This window comes from Canis lupus, chromosome 12 (assembly GCF_003254725.2).
Source record: "Canis lupus dingo isolate Sandy chromosome 12, ASM325472v2, whole genome shotgun sequence".
Taxonomy (NCBI): domain Eukaryota; kingdom Metazoa; phylum Chordata; class Mammalia; order Carnivora; family Canidae; genus Canis; species Canis lupus.
In genome coordinates, this window is record NC_064254.1 from 57,149,268 (window position 1) to 57,172,884 (window position 23,617).

The window sequence follows — 23,617 nt, forward strand, 5'->3', positions numbered from 1 at the left end:
GGTGACTCAATGGTTAAATGCCTGCCTTTGGCCCAGGGTGTAATCCTGGAGTCCCGGGATCAAGTCCCACGTTGGGCTCCCTGTGTGGGGCCTGCTTCTCCCTCTGCCTGTGTCTCTGCCTTTCTCTCTCTCTCTCTCTCTGTGTCTCATGAATAAATAAATAAAATATAAAAAAATATATGCATTATCTGAAATTAAAATGCAATTCTCTGTTAAAATTAAAATTAACTATTTGTATTTTTATCTGCTATATTTAGCCACATCGTGCCAAAGAACACCGGATCCTTTCTTTATTCTATCTCTCGTTATTTAACATCACATCATGAGACAATATGCAGAACATATAGTAAAACCTATTTAACATCAAAGTCTTCTATATTACTAAATTAAATTTTCTTACTTGACTATAATGCCTTAATGTTTGGATTCTCTCCCAAGGAAGAAGAAAAAATAACATGATGATTCACTTTTAGAGGTATTTTATATTTTACAAATATTTCACAGATTTTCTCATTTTTAAAGCATTACAATCTCATGAGATCAGCCCAACTATTCTTATGTTTCAAATTAAAAAAAAAAAAAAATGGGGCTCAGGCACTTCAAGTAGTTTGTCCAAAGTCACAGGATTAGCATACATGCAGCCACTTGAACGCCCTCACCTTTACTCCCATGAACCTTCTAAAGCCCAATATCTCCAAAAACACTAAAACAAAAGTGTGGTTCATGTAAAGATGAAGGGTGAGCCTATTGGAAAAAGAAATCCAGAGGACAATATGCACATTAAAGGGAAGAAAGGGAATTTGACCTGCCTTGCATTAGTAAGCAACAGCAGTAGGCTTCAGTGCTTCATCACTGGCACACCTTCAAGCCTAGGCCTTTTTCAGAGCCAGCAAGCATTGCTCTGCATGTTGAGGACACAAAGATAGATAAGCTGTTGTCTGTGAGATTTCAAATTTACGGTCTTAGAGGAAGATAATGCTCATTGATGGAAAGTTGAATTACTCAACCCTTCTACCACATGTTGCTAAAGAGACGTGAACTGGACATTGTTTTCTTTCGTTTTTTAAGATTTTATTTATTTATTTGACAGAGACAGAGAGTGTGCACACAAGCAGGGGCTGTGGGGCAGACAGAAAAGCAGACCCCCCCCCAACCCCGCCGGCGCTGAGCAGGGAGTCAGATGTGGGACTCCATCCCAGGCCCCCAGGATTGCGACCTGAGCCAAAGCCAGATGCTTAACCAACTGAGCCACCCAGATGCCCTTGAACATTGTTGACTGGTGCTACATTCAGGCTTCCTGAGGGATCCTGCCTGTATGATTTCATCCATCATCGCAATATCCTGCGGATAGAAGTGAAAACATTGTTTATGATAAAATATATATGTACATTTATATGTATACACACACATACATATGGATGTATATGCAGGCATATAAAAGCTCCTTTATTACTCAAATATTTCAGAAACAAGATCAATACCCACTTTACAGACCAACTGTAATGAGGGATTTTGTGCATGTGACTATTGCAATTTGGACAGTGAAATTCCACTCGTGGTCCGTCCGATTAGTTTTGTGATGAATCTCTACTGTATTTCAGATACTGCTGTTCAGAATCAGAGCTCTCATGGGGACCTCCAGAGGTCATCTCCTCTATTCTACTAGCCTCAGGCAAAGTTACTTCCAATAATCCAAGACAGAGTTCTCTTCCCCGTTCCTAAGAATTACCACGCATAGCAATTTGGTCTACCTCCTCCACGGAAGTTCTCATTTTAATACAAATTATTTTGAAAAAAAAAATTGCTTTGGAAATCCAGATTTCTTTCAAAGGCGTAAAAGCGTTCACCACGTCCAATCATTCGAAAGAAACTACCGGTCTGCAAGTTTGAGCTACCGTTTCAGACTCCTGCTTAACTGAAATCTATTCTAGAACAAATGATCGTGGCCAAGTGTATCTGATAAAGTTGCCCTGTTGCAGTTCAATAAGGGTTACTCGTTTCAGGTTAGCTTTCTTCGGAAGGCTTATCCGTGATTAAACCCACTGTGTTTTCCCCTTTGATAAACTCCCCTCTGTATAATCATTTTGTGTTCACCCGAGTTTATTAGGATAAATGATTGATTTAAAATTTTATAAGGTACTTACATGTCGGTCACATCTTCTTGTTGATCTAAATCAGTATTTTTTTGCTCATTTCCTAGGTAGATTGCATCTGGTCTGTGGGTAAACACCGAGGAGTTGCCCCCTCTTCCCAGGCTTTATAATGAGAATATTCTATCCCATCAGGTGCATGCACCCTGCTGTCATTTGCAGCCTGACCTGCAGGTCAGGGGTGATGTGAGCTGGCTCAGGGATGCATACAAATCACATCCTCTTGTCTGTCTGTTTTGTTGACTGGTTCTCCTCAGGGTCGTGGCTATCTTAAGTAGCAGCCTGAAGGATAAAGTGTGCCCTGTCTGAGCCGTAAAACTTTGACTGTGGACCAATTGCATCTGACATACAGCAGCATGAGGTTTGGTTTAGCCTTTGGATTCGGAACAAATCACTGGCTATCAATGGCTGATAGTGACATGCAGTTTACCGAATCTCTCCTTCTTGCTGACAGCTCTACATTGGGGAAGGAATGGATTGTTTTTAAGTCAGGGAGTTTATGTTTCCAAATGTAAAGTGTGTTCCACGTGAATTTTTTTTTTACCATGAAAATAACATGACGAAACTATACATTTTTTTTAAAGGAACTGCTTCATTTCGATACTCTGATTTCAACACAACATGTCGAGGCTGCAAGAGGGCATGTTTATGATAGAATTCATAGGAACATAGGAGGCTGTTAAATGTTTTCAATGCGATTTTGACGTAGATGAAAGTTCTAACTTCTCTACTTTCAGTGAAATGACTCTTTAATCACCGAATGTATCCACTGAAAGACAAGTTGAATGCCTTTCCTATGTCACTCCCCCTAACACCAAAACTTATTCATATCAGATTATTAGATGTTTTCTCTAGTCTGTGCTAATATTTGTGGCATGTTTCAATTTTGAGAAACTTGAGTGCTTCTCCCTCCTATATAAAGACATCATACCAGTTGCACGGATGGACACAGAAAAATAAATAAGATAAGATTGAGGCCCTTGGGGATCCCTGGGTGGCTCAGCAGTTTGGTGCCTGCCTTCAGCCCAGGGTGTGATCCAGGAGTTCCAGGATCAAGTCCCACATCAAGTTCTCCGCAGGAGGCCCTCTGTCTCTCACTCTCTCTGTCTCTCAGGAGTAAATAAAAAAAATCTTAAAAAAAAAAAATTGAGGCCCTCAAAAAGCTTATAATCTAACAAGAGGAATAAAACATAAAACAAAGCAAACTGTAATAAGTACTATCAAACAATAGAAAAATTTATGGGAGTTTAGAAGAGAGTATTCACTTCCAGCTAGACTTTAAGGAATGGCAACATTTCAAAGATAGAAAGGGGGGCTAAGCAAGGAAGGGCATTCCAGGAGAGAACAAGGTAAACCCTTAGGAATGTAGCTTAGAACAAAGGGAAGGTAAGGATGTCAAGTATTAGAAGAGGTGTGGACTCTGTGCCCCAGGAAAAATAATGCACTGATAATTGGGAGGATGTTTTATAACCAGGAGAAATTAGAGGTTAAAAGCCTAAGTAAGAGACAACAACAATGGGCTGAAGAGAAGGTAATAAGTTCCCACCTAGGGTCATTGCAGCCATAATGAAAAAGAGAAAATGATTTCCAAGAGATATCTCAGAGATGAAATAAATGTGATTCTTATTTAGAAAAGGGAAGTAAAACTTCCCTGAAGTACACTCCTCCACACACATGTAGGCATAGAGAATCTTTTGGTGTCTTTCCAGGACTTCAACAGCTCACTGAGCAAAGATCTATTATTGGGCTTATGACACTGTTAACTTTACCATCATATCATCTAGACTAAGCTTTATCTCCAGGATGGTATATGCTTGATAAATGATTATTGATTAAATAGATGTATGACTACACCATTTTAGTGTTTTGTTTCTGGGTTACTGGAGAATTATGACATCATTGATAAAATAAAAAACACACAGGAAGGGGAACAGGTTTGTCAAGGGCTATGAGTTCACCTCTCTTCTCACGTCAGAATCCCAGAAACAGAGTCATCATGAGAACTCAAAGCAGCTTTTGAGTCTAGTTTTTGGATTATTTGCAAAATCAATTATGCATTAAAGTATGTATTGTATGTGTGTATGTAATGTAACTTACGTATGTATTCTAGTAGCATCTAGCTACTAGAGATATCTAGCTCAATTTCTATGTCCGTTGGCATTGTAACTTCACTATTGACATTTACAATGAAATTAAATTATAGTAGCAATTATAATTGAAGAGTGAGTTGAGATTAAAACATGCAACCAAGGTTCTAAAAATTTAGGTTTCAATAGCAAAAGTGAAGGAAAACCATTCAGCCTCAAAGGTTCTAGATTTAGTTTTTATAGACGCAGACCAGATTAAAACAAGTTGGTTCTCAACCTTCCATGTCATCTAATTTTCCAATATTATATATTTTACTTTTTTAAAGATTTTGATTTATTTATTCATGAGCGACACAGAGAAAGAGAGGCAGAGACACAGGCAGAGGGAGAAGCAGGCTCTATGTAGGAAGCCTGACGTGGGACTCAATCCCAGGACTCCGGGGTCCCACCCTGAGCCAAAGGCAGATACTCAACTGCTGAGCCACCCAGGCATCCCTAATATTATGTATTTTCAGTCAACTACTCCCAAATTGTTTTTTTGTGTGTGTGCTATATATCAGGATACATTTTTAAAAAATATATGAAGAATGCTTACGAGAGGAAACAATTGATACTTTGTATTCAGGACAGGTTCATTAAGTATGTTAAGTCCAATTTGTATCTTTACAGTTTTATCAGCTCTGGTATCAGAGTTCTACTAAATGGACTTATAAAGTCGCGTGAGTAATGCTAAGGATAAGCAATGCTATATTTTTCATGGTCTGGAAGTACTATAGCTGTGTTCACTCTGGAGCCATATGTCAATTCTGAGAAAGGAGAGAGAGAGTAGAGGGAGAGAGAGAGAGAGAGAGAGAGATCAGTGTTATGTTACAAGATGATCTGTAAGAATGAATTCATGGGGTACATTGTCTTCTGGCTTCCCATTGGAAATCACAGGCAAAAGATAGGGAGGGTTGATTGAAATAGCTTCCCTATGGGGTACTGTGGGCTTTCTGTCGGCACCTGTCCCTCTTTGCCCTGGGTTCTAGTAAATTATTTTCCCCCCTCAGGCTTAGGGGTGAGAATGAAGCCTAGTGTTTCTAGTCCTAGGACATTCTAGTCCTTGAATATTTAGTCCTAGCTGCTACCGATTATAAACAGTGTTTCTTTATAAACTCTCTCTTCATTGGCACAACTGGGTGGTTCAGTGGTTGAGTATCCGCCTTCAGCTCAGGATGTGATCCTGGTCTGGGGATCGAGTCCAGCAACAGGCTCCCTGTGAGGAGCTTGCTTCTTCCTCTGTGCATGTCTCTGTGTGTCTCATGGATAAATAAATAAAATCTTTAAAAAAAAAAAAAAAAAGCCTGTCTCTTCAGTAAACTCTTTTTGAATTATCTCCATTTAACTTACCCCATTCCTACCAAGACATTAATCTATAGAATAATCATTAGAGATTGAATGTATTGATTTTTAAGAGCTTCTACAATTTTATTCATATTTAAATTTCACACATATTGAAAGTTTTTTTTTTTTTGGTTTTAACCTATGAGTAAAACTGTTTTAAAAAAATGCCCCTTTTCAGTTCATCTTGAGGATAAAGGGAATCATTAGAAGAACCCCAAAGGAATTTGTGCCATCTGAGGTCCCATATTTGACTGTTAATCCCCTAATTGTTTAGGGAAAAAAATGCACCGATACTGAAAATATAGCAAAGTTGAGAATAGACAATCAAATTGTAAGATATGATATTCTTAAATATAATTCAATATCATATAGAAAGTGACTTAATTTCTTGTCTTTGTGGATATCTCTCAATTTGAGGATGATCCAGACTGTGGTACTCACTCCTTTTCTCTATTTCATTCATTCCTTTTGATATCTCAACCAGTCTCCTGACTTTAAATATTATCTGAACTCTTACTTCTGGATGGCATGGAATAAGTAGCAGAAGACTAGAATTCCACAAGAACAACTATGAAACCAAAGAAAAGAAATCGATAATCATCTGTTTAACACTCACAGATTACTGCTGAGACAATAAGAACTGAAGGTGCTAAAACTTGGAAGAGGTAAGAACTTCCTAGAAGTGAACTGACTTCCTTAGCCATTTACTTTGGCCCACTTGTCAATTCTGAACAAATAAGAGGCTTAGAATTAAGCCTTTGTATGCATAGGGGGCCATTTCTAGGGGAAAGGGAAATTAGTGAAGATTTGGCAGAGACTTGAGGAACTTCATGCACAGGCACTGCTCCAGTCACTTGGGTGTCTTTGATGTTCAAGATATTTTTCAAATTCTAGTGCTGAATGGGGCAAGAGACCCAATACTTAAGCAGAAAACTTTTAAAGAGCATAGCAGAGCTTTCAGCAGCCTCACAAGGCAAAGATTAGAGTTTGAGACCTGCCAGTGGGGAGTAAGGGGTGGGCTAGAGATAGATTGAGTCTTACTTGAGCTGTCAAACAGCCTGCCCAGTCACCATGCTATTAGCCTAAGGAAGGGTGAAGGTAATCCTCTCTGGAGGATATGACAATATCTGCAGCTACCCTAATGTATGTGTTTTCAAAAAATGTACAATATCTAGCATCCAACCAAATATTGCTAGAAATGTCAAAAGAAAGTAGCACATCATTTAAAAGAGAGAGAGAGAGAAATAAAAGGCAGCCATTAGAAACCAGCTCTTACAGGATCTAGATAATGAAGTTAGGTGGAAAACGATTTTTAAATAAATAAATACCATCTCTACCGATCATTGTTAAATTTATATCATCAGCCTGGATATCTCTCTTGGGCTCCAGACTTATATAGAGAACTATCTACTTCACATCTTCAGTTAAATGGCTAATACATATTTCAAACCTAACATGTACAAAATAAAACTTGTGATTCTATCACTCAAAACTTATTTCTTCCCTAGTCATTCCCATTTCAGTAAATAGCAGCTCCATCTTTCCAGTTGTCCAAACCCAAAACTGAAGTCATTCTTAAATCTCTTGCTTTCACACCCCATATCAAATACATCAGAACATTCTATTTGCTTTCTTCCAGAATATATCTATAATCCTATCATGTTTTGCTGCTTCCATTGCTATTGGTCTGAGCTGCAATCATCCCTTGCTTATATAATGCAATAGCCCCCTTCTCATCTTTTGAATCTGCTCTTGCCCTTAATGGACTCTTCATATTACAGAAGCTAGAATAACTCACTTGACACAGAAGTCAAATTATGTAATTCCTCTGCTCATAAACCTCCAATGATTTCCTATATAAATGAGAAGGAGCCCCATTGTGCTATAGTAACAAACAACCCCCAAATCTCAGTACCTTAGAACAACAAAGGCTTATCTCTTATTCATAGGACCTGCTTATTATAGGTGAGATGAACACTCAACTTCTTATCACTTCATCTTAGATATCCCAGGACTAGGTTATTATAGGAACCACCTATAACATCATCTGGCACAGCTCAGAGGAAAAGAAAAGGAAGATGAGACACATAAGTCAGACAGAGTAACAATGTCATTGCTGCTCACGTTTCATTGGCTAAAGCCAGTCACTTGTCAATCCAAAATCTAAATGGTCTGCAATCCTCTGCATTGTCCTCTTCCTACATCGCATTAGCTTCTCTTATGTTATCTTACTACTCTTGCCCTCAATCACACTGCTCCAGTCACAGTAGTCTATCTGATGTCCCTCAAACATACTGCATGAACTCCTGACTTATAATTTGCTGTGCCTTCTGCTTGGCACCATCTTATTCCAAAAATCCCTTCCCCAGCCCTTTCAAGTCTTTGTTCAAAGTTGCCTTCTCACAAGCCTTTCCTTACTATTCTAGTGTACATTTCAGTTTTTCATATCCACCCCCATTACTCTCTATCCCCTTTCTCTTCCTTATTTTTCTCTAAAGGATTTATCATTATGAAATGCTATAAAATTTACTTCCTTATAATGTGTCTCCCCTCAATAGAATATAAGCCTCATGAAGGCAGGGATTTTTTTTTTTCAACTAATTTATTTCCAGTACCTACAGGAATGCCTGGTACATAATGGATGCTAAATAAATATTTGTTGCATAAATATAATACACCATCTTATTTTTATAGGACTTTAAAATGTACAAATCCTTCTGATATACATCTTCTCATTTAATATTTACAACCACCTACAGAAGTACTAGCATGCAAATATATATATATATTTTAAAAACTTGCTTTAATACAATACCAAATGTGTAACTTGGGCAAGTGTAGTTTGAAGTACCCAGTGATAATCACCAAGTTTAATATAATGAAAAATGGGTAAGAGAGATGGCTCAAATCATCTACTGAAATGTAAACATTTTACTGCCTGCACATTTCTAATAAGAATTGATGTGGTGTGTCATCTGTAATTTAATCACCAGCATTACATCTTGATAGTAAACGAGGATCACTAGACTATTCCCTATAAAGTTAGATTACTACACATACAAAATATACACTGAATTTGGATAGTATTTCAGGTGTGACACGAGATGATAAATGGAAAGAATTCAAACTTAACATAGCACTCTTATAGCTGATGCTATCATGCCTCTAAATTTTAGTGCTTACAGTACCATATCACCTGTCCAGTCCAACCTCACCCTGAATATCTGGTCACAGGAGCAAATTAAGCCCTGAGTTTTATTTCTGGATTTAAAATTATTTCATTTACTTGATGTATCATTTTCATTGTATTGAGGAATTTTATCAGGATTTATGATATAATAACAGTAAAAATAATTGGTCTAAGCAACAGCACTATAAGAAATGCATCACTTATTTATAACTATAGATTGGAATACTTCAGTTTTAAAATATCTCAAATGAAATTTGTTTTGATTTTTTCAAAAAAGAAGTTTTTAAATACATTTTATAAGTATATTGTGGGTAAAGGCTCTTTGTTGATTCCTTTGACTCCCTGTACACAACAGAGTAACAGAATCCATATAAATGCAGAAACTGGACAAAAAAATGAACATTACACACACACCACATATTTACCAGGCTATTATGATCTTCTGAGGAGTTAATGATTTGTTTCATTGTTTTACTGTTACACAAAGCTTATTTTTGAGCTATAAAAACTAGACTGCAATATATATGACATTAAACAGTTGGTGTAAGAGGGGTCAGTGGTTTAGAGTCTATATAGGCCACAACTTTGCATGCAAATGAATAAATAAGAAATTAAGCAAAATATTCCTTCTCGAATCAAGTGGAAAATTAAATGATTATAAGAAAATACTGCACAATAAAGGCTTCCCCTAGGTTCTTTTACATCTGGAATTCTACTGCTGTAGTAAGGGTTATGTGAGCATCAGGACCACGGACAGCATCTTGGGTTCCATATGAATGGATGTTTCTATAATAGAAATTAATAATGGATTCTTAAAAATCCACTATAAGCAATGTTATTTGATGTTTGTCCTATTACCAATAAATTAAAAATCAATTATTATTAAAATCTTTCACAAATTCAGAGGACCTTGAAGTACTAACAGTTTCTTGAAGGGATGTCAAACCACATTTTCCATGTTTCCATATGTAAGAGTGATCAAATAACCACTTTTAGAGAAAGATTATTTGATTCTCAACAAAAGGAAAATCTGAGTCATCAAGTGTTTGTTAATTTGGTTTTGGAGGGAGGGGTGAAAACATCATTTCCTCTGCTTCCTTCACCATCATTTCTTTGTAGTCACACAAAGATATTCATATACATAAAATGATTTTAGATTACTTCTCAAATTGTGCATCTATTACACTTTTTCTTGCATTGATCTTATGATGCAGTCTTCTGATCTTGGTTCAAATAAAAAAAAAAAAAAGTGAACTTGTTCTGAACTTACAGAATCAGGCATTCTAATCACAGGTCCCGGATAGAGAAGCTGATGTTTGATAATCTTCACGGCAGAGCTGGTGGTGTTTGCTTGAGAGCAAGTTAGCATTAATGTATTTGTCCTCACACTTAATTCAAAGCATCTTACACAGACACCATTAATGGTATTTTGCTAGCACTTTCAAATGACTTCTAATGTAATTTAAATCAATTCAATTTAACAGCCATTTATTGTGCAAAGATCTGCACTTTGTGTGTTTTAGGTGATACAAAAGGTTGGTCCCTATCTTAAAGAATATTTTGGTCCATCGAGGAAAATGGACATAGGCATCACTCACATTACATAATGGAGATTATAAAAAGTGCTATAAGGGAGGCTCAGCATAGTTCTAGGGGAGCACAAAGGAAATGGATGGACTCTGATGGGGATTAAAAAAACAGGAAAAGTTTTAAGAAACTAAAGATTTGAAGGAAAAATAAGATTCGAATAGCCAAAGATATTGAGGTTAGGAAAATGAGTTAGAAGAAACAGATTCTACATTTGAAATATGGAATGAAGTTGCAGAAACAACAATATACAGAATGTGGCAGACACTGTAAGTCACCTTGTGTAGGGCACACTGGGTGGGAACATGACCAACCTGGAAGCTACACCTAGAGAGATAAATTGGGCCAGACCAGGGAAAACTTTGAACATTCAATTAAAGTTTGAGTCTTATTCTTTAAACAATGTAATTGGTGGTGGGTTTTGAAGGACATTTTGATAAAAATAAGCGTAGTATAGCATGATGGATGAATTGGGGAAGCAAGAGAGAATTTTGATGTGGAAGCTGAAAGAGAAGTTTTAAAAGTGCCTGTGATTTTGTAGAAGATTGTAGAGGGCAGCACTGCAATTTTCAGATGTAAGGAATGCCAGAAGAAAGGGTATAGACAGGAAGATGATGACTTCAATTTCAGACTTTGTCAGTTTCAAATTGCAGCCTAACATCTAACACCTCTGCAAAAACAACTAGTAGGCATTATAAAATAATTATTTCCAGGGGAAAAGAATTTGTCATGAATATTTTTAGATAAATGTTTGTTTCTAAAAAAAAAAAACAAAAAAACAAACAAGTCTACACCATTTTTGGAACTTATCTACAGAATTTACCAATTAAAAATAATTATCAGTAGTAGATACCTTGGTAGAAGCTTTTTTAAAAAACTGCTTTTTTTCTTTTCAGAAAAGTAATACAAGCTCTATTGTAAAATATTTGGAAATTCATATTAAAAAATAAACAAAAAATTACACTTCATGCCACATCTCAGAGACAATGACTGCTGACTGACCTTTTGGTTTGTGTGTTCAAATCTTCGTCCATGGGTAAATACATGTGTGTGAATGCACATGTACATGTATTTTAAATAAAAATAGGATCATAGAATTTTGTGATCTGCTTTATTCACTTAACACATTATGGGTACTTTTCCATGTCATTAAATAATGTTTTATAGCATATTTTAAAAAATTAACTGAATTTTTAAGGGAAGTTTTAGATCTAGAGAGAAGTTGGGCAGAAAGAACAGAGTTCTCATATACCCCCAGTTCCTCCATATATTTAGTTTCCCCTATCATTATCTTGCATTAATGTGGTACATTTTAATAATTGATGGGCCAATATTGATATATTATCAACTTAAGTCTGTAGTTTACCCTAAGGTTCATTCTTTGTGTTCTATGGATTTTGACAAATGCATAATGTTATGTATCCACTATTACAGTCTTATACAGAATAGTATCACTGTCCTTAAAGTCTCCTGTGTTCCACCTATTTAACCTTCTCTTCTCTCCCCTAAATGCTTTCTTCACTATACCTATAGTTTTGCCTTTTTTAAATTTTTTTTAATTTTTTATTTATTTATGATAGTCACAGAGACAGAGAGAGAGAGAGAGGCAGAGACATAGGCAGAGGGAGAAGCAGGCTCCATGCAGGGAGCCTGATGTGGGACTCGATCCTGGGTCTCCAGGATCACGCCCGGGGCCAAAGGCAAGCGCCAAACTGCTGCACCACCCAGGGATCCCTGGTTTTGCCTTTTCCAGAATGTCAGGTAGTTAAAAGTATTTAGGCTTTTCAGAGTGGTTTCTTCCACGTAACAATAGGTATTTAAACTTACTCCACATCTTCTCATGGGTTGATAGTTTGTTTCTTTTTATCACTGAATAATACTCCATTGCATGGATGTACCACTGTTTATTTATTCCCCTCTTTAAACACATCTTGGTTAATTCCAATTTTTGGCAATTATTAAATAAAGCTGCTACGAACATTTGTATATAACTTTTTGTGTGGATGCAAGTTTTCAATTCATTTGGGTAAATACCTAGAAGTACGATTGCAATACCCTATGATAAGACCATGTTTAGCTTTGTAGGAAACTGCCAAACTGTCTTCCATAGTTGCTGTATCATTCTGTAGTCCTACCAGCAATAAATGAGAGTTCCTGTAGCTTTACATCCTCATCAGCACTTGGAATTGTCAGTGTTTTGGATTTTAAGCATTCTAAAAGGAATGTGGTTGGATTTCATTGTTGTTTTAATTTGTATTTTCCTGATAACATATGATGTGGAGCATCTTTTCATATGCTTATTTGCCAGCTGTATATCTTATTTGATGAGAGTGCATGTTCAAATTCTTTGTGTAGTTTTTAATTGGGTTGTTTGTTCTCATATTGTTAAGTTTTAATAGTTCTTTGTATAATTCGGATACAAGTCCTTTATCAGATATGTGTTTTACAAATATTGCCTCCCAGTCTATGTCTTGCCTTCTCATTCTCTTAACATTGCCTTTCACACGACAGAGGTTTTTAGTGTTAATGAAATCCAACTCATCGATTTTTTTCTTCCATGGAATGTGCCTTTGGTATTCTATCTGAAAACTTATTGCCAAACTCAAGGTCACCTAGATTTCCTCCTAGAGGCTTATTTTTAATGGTTCCACGATATTCCAGAACTAACATCAATCCTCTATTTTTGGTCATATAAATGATTTCCAATCTTCCACTGTTACAGATAACACTGTGATAAATATCTCTTTAGTTATGTTTTTGGGTGCATTCATAATTATTTCTGTAAAATTAATTCCTAAAAGTAGAACTGCCAAGTGTGGCAGAAACCAAAGTTGGCTCATCCACATCTAATCCAACCTCTTTCCTGACTGCTTTTGTATACTTCAAAAGCTGAAAAGCTGTAACTTACTTTCCTGGAACCCAAGTCAGCTAGAATTCTAGATGTCATCCAGATTTTGCTATGGGTTCTTGAATTCAGAACTAGTAGAGAAAACAGGCTTGAGGCATTCACTAGTAAATCACTAGTAACAGAGTAGAAGTGACAAGGTTCTAGAACTAACTCTAAGTGCAGCATCTTCCCACTTTGACATATCAGGTCAGTGGCTTGCCTTTGGTGACCAGTTCTACAGCGTGTCTTGAGAATTATTTCTGGAAACCCAACCTCGAGTCTCTTTTATTGTCACCAATTTAATTGTCTAATAATCTGCTGATTAGAATAAAAGTTTAGCAAGGGGGCAAGTAATCAAGGAAATACTAATCAAAATAAATGATACCAATTTCCACCTGGTAGAGATCTAATTAATACTAACACCTTATATTAGCTGGGGTATAAAAGGATGGATAAACTCAAGAACACATGCTACAATATTCTCTTGTTACATACATTACATTAAAGCATACATTAAAAGACTTAAAGAATCTTTTACCCAAGAATTCCATTTATGGACATTTGAATCCTTTAAAAATTAAAGATATGCACAAATACATTTGTTCAGGGTTGTTGATTATGGTAATATTTATAGTTAAAAAGTACAACTAACAAAAATGATCAAAAATGTGCTAACAATGCATTGGATATTCTTGGTTGTTTATTGAGCAGTCATCCTATCCTTCTAATGTACAAAGTAGAACCCCAGTTTGATTCAGTAGCAGCCAGGAGCTTCTGTGAGGATGAGCTCTCTCTAGTCAAGATTTGTGAAGCCTGTCAGAATGATGCTATTTCTATTGAGTGATTTTTAAATGAGCATGTGACAAGTTTCTGGCCAATGAAACATGAGAGCAAGTATTCCTCTGGCAGTTTCCCTGGCTCTTATATAAACCATTAGTCAGAGATTTTCTGTTTTCTTCTAGTTGGCATTGATGTATCTACATGCAATGCTTGGAACCATGCCAATGTCTTGGAACCATGAAAGCATCCAGCTTAGCCCAATAAGCCCATATGCTGGGAAAGAATCTAAGAGCAGGGAAATGGAAAGAACTTTGATGCTGTTGTTGAGTTGTTGGATTAATCCATTTTGAAAGAAGTCCACAAGTCCCCTTGGTATGTGAAATAAGAAGTATCTTTATTATTAAGGCTACTTTTAATTGGCTTTTCTGCTTTACCTAGAGTCAAAAGTAAACCAACTGAAACAAATGTTTACATAAGTTGTAGTATAACCATTAAAAAAGATAAAAAATTATTTAACAATATTGTTAACAAATCTTTTAAAAGCTCCTTTGAAGCATATTAAGGAATCTCTACAATTTCATCCCTGTATTTATAGATGAGAAAAATGAGATTGAGGTAAGATAGGGATTTGCTTGGGTTCAGACCACTAGTAAATGGTAGATAGAGGATTTGACCTCTGGTAGAATGTCCTCAACCATCCATTCATAACCTCTGGGCATCACTGTCTTGCACTCTACCATATATCACTAAAAATCGGTGTGGTATGATCCTGTCTTCATTTTACAGATATTACACTTATATAGATGCACCTATAGGCACAGAGTAAAGGACTGGAAGTAAACACACTGAAATTTGAAAAATAGTCATCTATGAATGTTTCTCATGTGATTCTTTGAGATTTGCTTTATTTTTCCAGGAGTTCTATAATATACAGATATAAGTTTTCTATTAAATAACAAGTCATATGAAATGTTACCTAAAAAATGTGAATGTCAGATGGAAGTTTCATATTTAAGAGAAAAAGACATTTTGAATAACATTTCATAACTTTGAAATGATAGGTTTTAAAAAGTATTACATAAAAAAATAAAAATTATTACATAAAACCTAAAATGAGACTCAAGACTTGCTAAAAAGGTATTTACAAACTGAGAATAATTACATATTATCTGGAAATTGGAGAGTTTGGGAAAATACATTATAACTTTCTATATATTGAAATACTTATTTTTATTGAGATATATTTGACATACAACATGGTGTAAGTTTATGGTATGTGATGTATTGTTCTGATACATTTATATATTGTAGTATGATTATTAGAGGTTAACACCTCTTTCATTTCCCATAATTATCATTTCTTGTTTGTGGTAAGAACATTTAAGATCTAGTTTCCTAGCAACTTTGAAGTAGATAATATAGTATTCTTGACTATAATCAAAATGCTGTCCATTAGATCTCCAGAATGTATCTTTCAACATCAGTTTTGTCCCCTTTGACCAAGATATCCCCAATTTCCCCCCAAAATACCCTCTCAGCCCCTGGTGACTACCATTCTACCTCTGTTTCTATGAGTTTAGGTTTTTTAGATTCTACATACAAGTGATATCATGGGGTATCATGGGGTATTTGTCTTTCTCTGTCTGACTTACCTCACTCAGCATAATGTCTTCAACATCTGCCCATTTTGTCACAAAGGACAAGATTTCCTTCTTTCTCATAGCTTAATAATATCCCATTGTACATATATACCACATCTTCTCTGTCCATTCATCAATCGATGGACACTTACGTTGTTTCCATATCTTGGCTATTGTTAATAATACTGTAGTAAACATGAGATGGCAGATATCTTTTCAGGATGGTGATTTTGTTTCCCTTCAATATGTAGCCAGAAGTGGAATTGCTAGATCACATGGTAATTCTATTTTCAATTTTTTGAGGAACTTCTATACTGTTCCTCACACTAGCTACACCAATTTACAATACTCTCCACAGCACATAAGGGTTCTCTTTTCTCCACATGCTCATCAACACTTCTTTCTTTTTTCTTAATAGTCATTCTAACAGGTTTCTGTGATGTAATAGTCCGTGAGTTTTGTGTATAATACCAAAAGTACGTGCAATAAAAGCAAAAATCAACAAGTGGGACTACATCAAAAATACATATTTATACCATAATTTTTATAGGCTTGTTTCTCCTTGCTGAAGAATCTTCAGAAAAACTCTGATGTGCTTATCTCGATGACTGCAAACTTAATTTGGGCAAGTTTGGGAATAATAGTCACCCCCTGATTTACAGTGATGCCTAGTTTTCATAACAAAATGTCTACTTTAAAAATTATACTTCCATAACCATTATAATAGCCAACACTTGGATGGTGTTTACTTTGTGATAAATACTATTCTAACGTTTTCACTGTATTAATTCATTAACACTCTCAACAATTGTCAGATAGGTACTATTATTATCCCCACTTTACAGGAAACTGAGGCACAGGGAGGTTCAGTAACTTGACTAATATCCCTAACCTAGCAAACCAAAGACCAGGTTTGGCATCCAGGCAGTCTGGATCCATACTTCCTGATTATCACGACTGCATATTGCTCTCTCTTTAATTAAATGGACTTCTTTGATTTCAGAACTCAAATGGCTAGTCTCCATCATCATCTAGGTTCATTTAGCAACCTCTAACTAAGTAGCCTTTTTTTTTTTGTTTTAAATAGCACTGTCAACCAAAGACTGAAAATACGAAGTGTGGAGGAAACCTGTTAGTTAACTTCAGATTTACCAGAAGTGCTATCAAGAGGTCAAATTAGATACTAAAAATTCATTGTCCCTAGCATATTAAAGTGCTTTCTTAAAACAAGTGTGGATTTTTATTTACAAGGCATGTGCAAAGCGTCTATTTTAAAAAGCAGTACTGTATTACTTACGTATATCACTTCTTTCAGAAATCAGTGTATCTCAGAGACCAGCCACGATTGGGTCTGAGGAATGAAATACATACATATATTAGAAGTACTCATAATATAGATTTAATATGCACATTATATATGCATATTTATATATTTTTTCTTAGTCTCCCTCAATTAAAAATATGTGCATAATATTTTTTTTTTGCACAGTGGGATTAGCACACATTGAAAAACACAAAGAGCTGCAATTTGAATGTCGCTTTTTCTGTGCTGGATTAGCCTCTCAGCTCTTTAACCCAAGCTGTAAATTTAGATGTCTTTGTTCAGTCTGCTTTTTGGTTCAGCACACACGGACTGGCCGAGCCAAGGCTGCGGAAGGCGCTTTCTCCGCCCCTCTGAGAGCTGCAGGAGTGATTCCGTATGCTCCAAGCCAGAGGTAATGTAATGTCCAGAGCTTTATTCACTGAGTCAGTCAACCATCCTTTCAGCCTTTGACTTTCTGGCCGCTGCTAATCTGTAGACCTCACAGAAGTCTCTAGACAAGGGAGATGTCGAACATGTGCTCCAGCAGCAGCAAAGAGACCCGCCGTGCGGGCAGCCAGGCAAGGACCCGGGCTTCTCATTTACACCGGCCGTGCTCCTGGGGTGCAGGACCAGCTCAACTGCACAATGGACTATAAAAGTCAGAAGGAACCCCGATTCCATTAAAAACTGCAAATAAAAACACCTGTTATAACTTTTCCTTAATGCTGCAAACAAGCAATTGTCCCACAGTACAAATATTTTCCAATCCCTAATAAACGTAACCTTCTTTCTTCTCTTTTGCTCAAGGGGAGGAGAAGCTTATGCACATACAACCACTTCAAAGAATTGCCTCTATTCTTTTTTTCTTTTTTTAGCCGGCTTCAGAGTGTTAAATCGTTCAATTTAAGGCACGAGTACAATGTAGGTGATGATCTTACTGCACTCTTTTCCCCAGATTTATTTACTGTCCAAAAGGTGTATAACAATGTGTGCATTCATTATCCTTCAGAAACATAGAGAATTCCAAAAGCAATTCTTTGACCCTTTTTATTCCCTTTGATACTAATGAGGCTTTTTAACAATATGCCCTAAAACATTATCTTCAAAAAATATATTTAATATATTGCAATAATTTTATATGGTGACAGATAGTAACTACACTTATGTGGTGAACATTTTATAATGTATATAATCGTTAAATCTCTATGCTATAAACAGAAACATACAATATTATATGTCACCGGTGTTTCAATTAAAAGTAAAAATTTTATATATATAAAATTTAAGCCACTATATTCAGTATATAATTATTTATCCCCAAAATATAATTATTTGAGGGAAAAAAATTACTATTGCTTGAGTATCCCAGTCTAGAACATAGAATCTTGAGTCAGAAAAGCAGTCTGATTCAACAAATGTCTGTTTGGCACTAATGATGAAAAAGGGGAAAAAAGAATGACACAGCCTCTGCCTTCATTAACTCACAGTCTCACTGGTAAGATAAGACACAGATAACAATGTGAGACAAAAGGGCAATCAAAGCCAGGCTTAAAATAGGAAGGCTATTGTGGCAATTTCTGTAAGTAAATATGATAATCTGTAAAATGAATGGAGAAAAGTAAGCCTGCAAACTGAATATACTAGGAAAATCTGCTTTCCAGCTATATATCATGTGGATGTTCACACTATGTGAAGGGAGCAGTGTGGGGATTAACTCATGACGATCTTTTGCCAACAAGGGAGCCTCTAGAACAGGTCTCATGATAGAATTTTCTACGATGATGGAAATGTTCAATATCTGTTGTGCTGCACTGTCTCATACGGGTAGCCATAGCCACCTGTGGCTACTGAGCACCTGAAATGTGGCAGTTATAACTGAGGAACTGGATTTTAATTTTTTTTTATTTTAATTAATTTTCTGATTTAAATGACCACATTCAGCTAGTGGTTGTCACATCAGACAGTGCAGTTCCACAAGATGTGTTCGGTATCTTTTGAGCAAGAAGTTGCACCGCTGCCCTAGTGCTAGAAAGTCGACAGCACTGGAAATGGCCCTGCTAGGGCACAACTCTAGTATTTCTCAGAAAATAGTCTAAAACTTGCTCGCTATCAAGTGCCTACGGAGCATATTCTCTGACCCTTGTCTCTGGGCCTCTAATGTAGGATGGTAAATGTTCATTTTCTATTTTTCAGTTGGGGGGGATGGTAAAGCACACTAATAATTAAAATTTTCCAAGGGTACTAATGATTTCATCATGAAAGAAAATAAGGCTTTTTGTGTGTAAACCACATCAAGAGGATGAGAATAGGAAATGTGGTGACAATCAGCTACACATGAGGGATCCCTGGGTGGCTCAGTGGTTTAGCGCCTGCCTTCGGCCCAGGGTGTGATCCTGGAGTCCCGGGATTGAGTCCCACTTTGGGTTCCCTGCATGGAGCCTGCTTCTTCCTTTGCCTGTGTCTCTGTCTTTCTCTGTGTCTCTCATGAATAAATAAATAAAAATCTTTAAAAAAAAAATCTGCTACACATGAGAAAATGTTTTCATGCAAACCTATGCTGAACGTTTCTGCCACAACAATATAGACATCTTCAAATAAAAGGATTGATTATAACATTGCAGATAATCCTTACTAGGGCCTGGGCATTAATGGCAAATCACCAGCAAAGATATTGCTTCCTACTCAGGGCCCCTGAAGTAATCAGAGCAGGGTTCGCCACAGGTCTTCACGTTCATTGTTGCAGGTGTTGTAGGTAAAGTAGAGGAACACGACGACTCTTGAAGGCTGGGAGAAAGACAAAGTGATGTGAATCCGTGGCCTCCCTTTGAAATGCTTCCCTAGAAGCCTGTCCTAATGAGCCAAGCACCGAGAGTGGCCGCCTGGCCGGCTCCTGCACGCACAGCAGATATTGTTAATGAATGGTGTCGTGTTTTCCTGGTGACCGGCTCAACACGACGCCCCACAAGCAGTCTACTGGGATCGGCGCTAGAGCTGAAACCTATTTTCTGACTCCTGTGCTGCTGTGCATACCTTGGTCTTTCTGAAGTGTGTCATAAAAGTACGAAACAAGTAGCAAGGTCTCATTATGTGTTAAATTGTGGGTGAAAAGCTCCCTGGAGAATCTCTACACTTTATCAAAAACCTTCAAAAGCAAAGTTTTGTTGTTGTTTTCTACAAATTGTTTCTAAGAAGGTACCCCATCTAAGCTCCCGGAACAGCAAGAATTATGACTTGGATCAAGGAATCTGTAACCAGTGGGGGGGAAAAAACCTATCAAGTGAGGTTTTTAGAAAATACAGGTTCTTAGCAAAACAGAAATGTTCTTTCTCTTAAGTCTCTGGTGCCTGTAAGCTTGGGGGAACTTCAAGGTACCGTTACTATAACAATTTTTTTACAGTAGAAATTATAATTGAAATTTGCTACTACAAGGATAACTAAAACTCAATCATTTTACACTCTCCCATACATGCCTGAGGATACTTGGGTGTAAATAGATTTCTTGGAAGCAGTCACTGACTATGGTTAAATTACATCTTACCAAGTAAATTCATTGGTTTTTTAATTACTCTGCTGATGTCCACATGCTGTCTCCCCTATCTCATACTGAAATGATATCGATTCGATTCCTAACTCTGCTATGCCAAGGAGAAAAAAGTAGAGACTAGATTTTATTTTGGTTTCTACTTTAGAAGCAAGAGCCAGTTATTAGAAGCACACGTATATGGGGCACCTGGGTGGCCCTGTGGCTGAGCATCTCCCTTTGGCTCAGGTTGTAATCCCAGGGTTCAACTGGAATCGAGTCCCACATCAGGCTCCCCTCCCCGCAGGGAGCTTGCTTCTCCCTCTGCCTATGTCTCTGCCTCTCTCTGTATCTCTCTGAATAAATAAACAAAATCTTTTAAAATAATTCAGGTATATGGTTATTTTTTTAAATCTGTGCCATAAATTGTCACCATTTGATATTTGCTTTAAGTGGCTCCCTTTGTGTACAAGCATCGGAGTAAGAGTCTCATCATCACTGCCCTCTACAGAATCTTCACAAGAACAAGAAGTGCATCTCCAGAGGTGACAGTGGAAATGAAATGGCCATAAGTAGAAGTTCCCATGTGCAAAACGATATTAGGGAATAGAACTGAGGGGAAAGGGAGCTGTCCTCATGTGATATGGAATAATTTAAAATTTTGCAGCAATTTAAGCACAATTAAGAGAGTCGATTTTCCTTAAAATAAAAAGTAATTTTATCTCAGGTTGACAGCAATGAGAATAAAGTGCTATTTTCTTTTGGAGTTCACCCCATAACTACTATTCCCTTGCTTGTCAGGAGCCCATTGAAATTGTTTCTGATCATCTCTGCTGAGGACTTCATTTCCGTTTGGTGGCCTAGTTAGTCACAATGTTGTAGCATGCTGGCAAAGCAAAATGGGGAATTGGAGGCAACTAATCACATAATTAAAGCCAAAAACCTCAGGTAATTCAGGTCAACGAGGGTTCTGGGTGTCAATTATCCAGACAGTCATTTCAATCCTTCATTTCAATAGAGTGACCCTAATTCTTTAATTACCCTTAATTAATAATAGTGCCAGATCTATTAGTTACAACCTTTTAATTTGCTTCTATATGTTATATATCATTCTAACTATTCAAGTTCCAGTTTTTTGAAAGCCAAATTCTTGAATACTTACCACCATGATTTCACATAATTGAACAATAAATAATTTTATGTCAACTAATTGCCTGTTTATTGCCTGAGCCTGATGCATAATGAAGCAGAGTCTCCTAGAAAGAACTACAGCCAGCTCAATACTCAGGGGTCAAGTTGTCGTTGCACAGCCATTAACAAGTTGGGTTCAAAACCAAGTTTTTTCTTTCTCATTATAGCATGAAAGTTCCTTCACAGGCTGGCCCTGATCTACCCACACACCCTGTCTCCTACCAGTCACTGTCCCCGAGAATCTGAAGCCTCACAAGTCCCTCCCACGAAGCTTCTCACTATTTTCTAAACAACTCATGCTCCTGGCTAACTCTGTGCTTGAGCATGTGTCTTCCCAGCAACTTGGACAGTTCTCCTCACCATTGACTTGTACTGGTGTTTTGACATTTCTGTGCTTCTCCTTTTTTCTTTTTCTTTTTTTTCCCAAAGATTTTATTTATTTGAGAGAGAGAGAGAAAGAGCAGGAGCAGGAGGAGAGGCAGAAGGAGAGGGTAGAGGCTAACTCCCTGCTGAGCAGAGAGCTTGATGTGGGGCTCCATCCCAGGACCCCAAGACCAAGACCTGAGGCAAAGGCAGACACTTAACCAACTGAGCCACCCAGGAGCCTCTGAATCTCCCTTTTCCTGTACCCTTAGCACTTTATCTGTGTCTCTCTTATTTCCCTTACCACACTTACTGTTGTAGTGCTTAGGTCTCTCCCCTCTGCTCACCAGGAGTCCTTTCAAGGACATCAAGCTGTGGCAAACTTTGGGGAAACATTTAGTGAGGAAGAGTAGGATGAAAAGATTCTCTAAGGACCATGGAATACAGTTCCTTAAGGACTAGTGAGGCATTTGGGGGTTCTCAGATTTGCCTAATGCAGAACATAGGCTATCCATAGAGTCGCTGGCCTTTGTGGTGCAGAGATTTCCTTCAACTTCCCAGTTGGAGCTTGACTGCAAAACTTTCTGGCAGCCTGTAACTTCCATGCATAGGCACAGTAAATGGAAAAATGACACTAAGGAATTTATACATGTTTACAATGAGTATTATTTAAGCAGAAGGGGGAGGAGGCAAGATGTGAGCTCTAAAAAATAAAATTTGAGGTTGACCCCAAATTCCTTTGTCTGATGTAGACCAAATGCTTTGTGCCAAAGGTGACAAAACAATTTCTGACCTTCTTCAGTGCCTAGTAAAAATCTAGAGCCCTGGGTACTAGGATCCTTCTCCACTTCAATTCTGCTGTAAGGCATATATAAGCTTCTGCTTTTCTACATTTTTTATAGAATTTACTTAAAAGGGTGATAACGGGAAATATATAACACACTAATGATGTTTTTGTGATTTTGTTGTGATATGAGTTCTGTGTATGCATGACACAGATGGCTCTATTTTCTATGGCACCAAGATATGTGGACTGTATCAGAAGGTACTTTGAATGAAGGTAAATTTCATTGTAATGTAAATTAAAGAAATTAAAGAAATGTAGTATGAACTAATTCAAGATAATAATATAAGGAGTGCTATTCCTTATTTCCTGCTACATGGAACTAAGGAATGCATGTAATTATGTGGGACACTTCCAGAGCTGAATAATGATTCATTTAACTAGGATTTCACTGATGACAATTGAAAAGGAACTGCAAAAGTATAAAGATTGCATGAGAAGTTTGGGTACTATTGTAATTAATATATTACTTCCTCTCTATATTTGTGATTCAGTTTTCATTTATTATTTTCTCTTTTCTTCGTGCTTCCTTTCAGTAAGACAAGTTCTAAAATCCTAAGTGGTGTATGAGCTATTACATAATTGTCCTTTTATGGCCTGCATAGACACTGCACTCTAGTACATTCTTTTGTGAAGTAATTTGGGTTACCTTGGATGTGAAAGACCATTCCATTGTAGCACATTCCACTGTG

The 23,617-nt window shown here is 37.0% G+C and overlaps 1 long non-coding RNA gene across 1 annotated transcript in view; it reads right to left on the bottom strand.

Moving 5' to 3' along the window:
- Window positions 1–1,065: 1,065 nt before the first annotated feature.
- LOC112658668 (uncharacterized) overlaps window positions 1,066–23,617 on the bottom strand; it is a 47,585-nt gene continuing 25,033 nt past the window's right edge. The window contains exons 3-5 of the long non-coding RNA XR_004804460.2: window positions 19,640–19,791; window positions 17,002–17,055; window positions 1,066–1,341 (exon numbers count right to left, since the gene is read on the bottom strand). This is a non-coding gene — a long non-coding RNA (uncharacterized LOC112658668). The remainder of the gene's footprint in view (window positions 1,342–17,001; window positions 17,056–19,639; window positions 19,792–23,617) is intronic.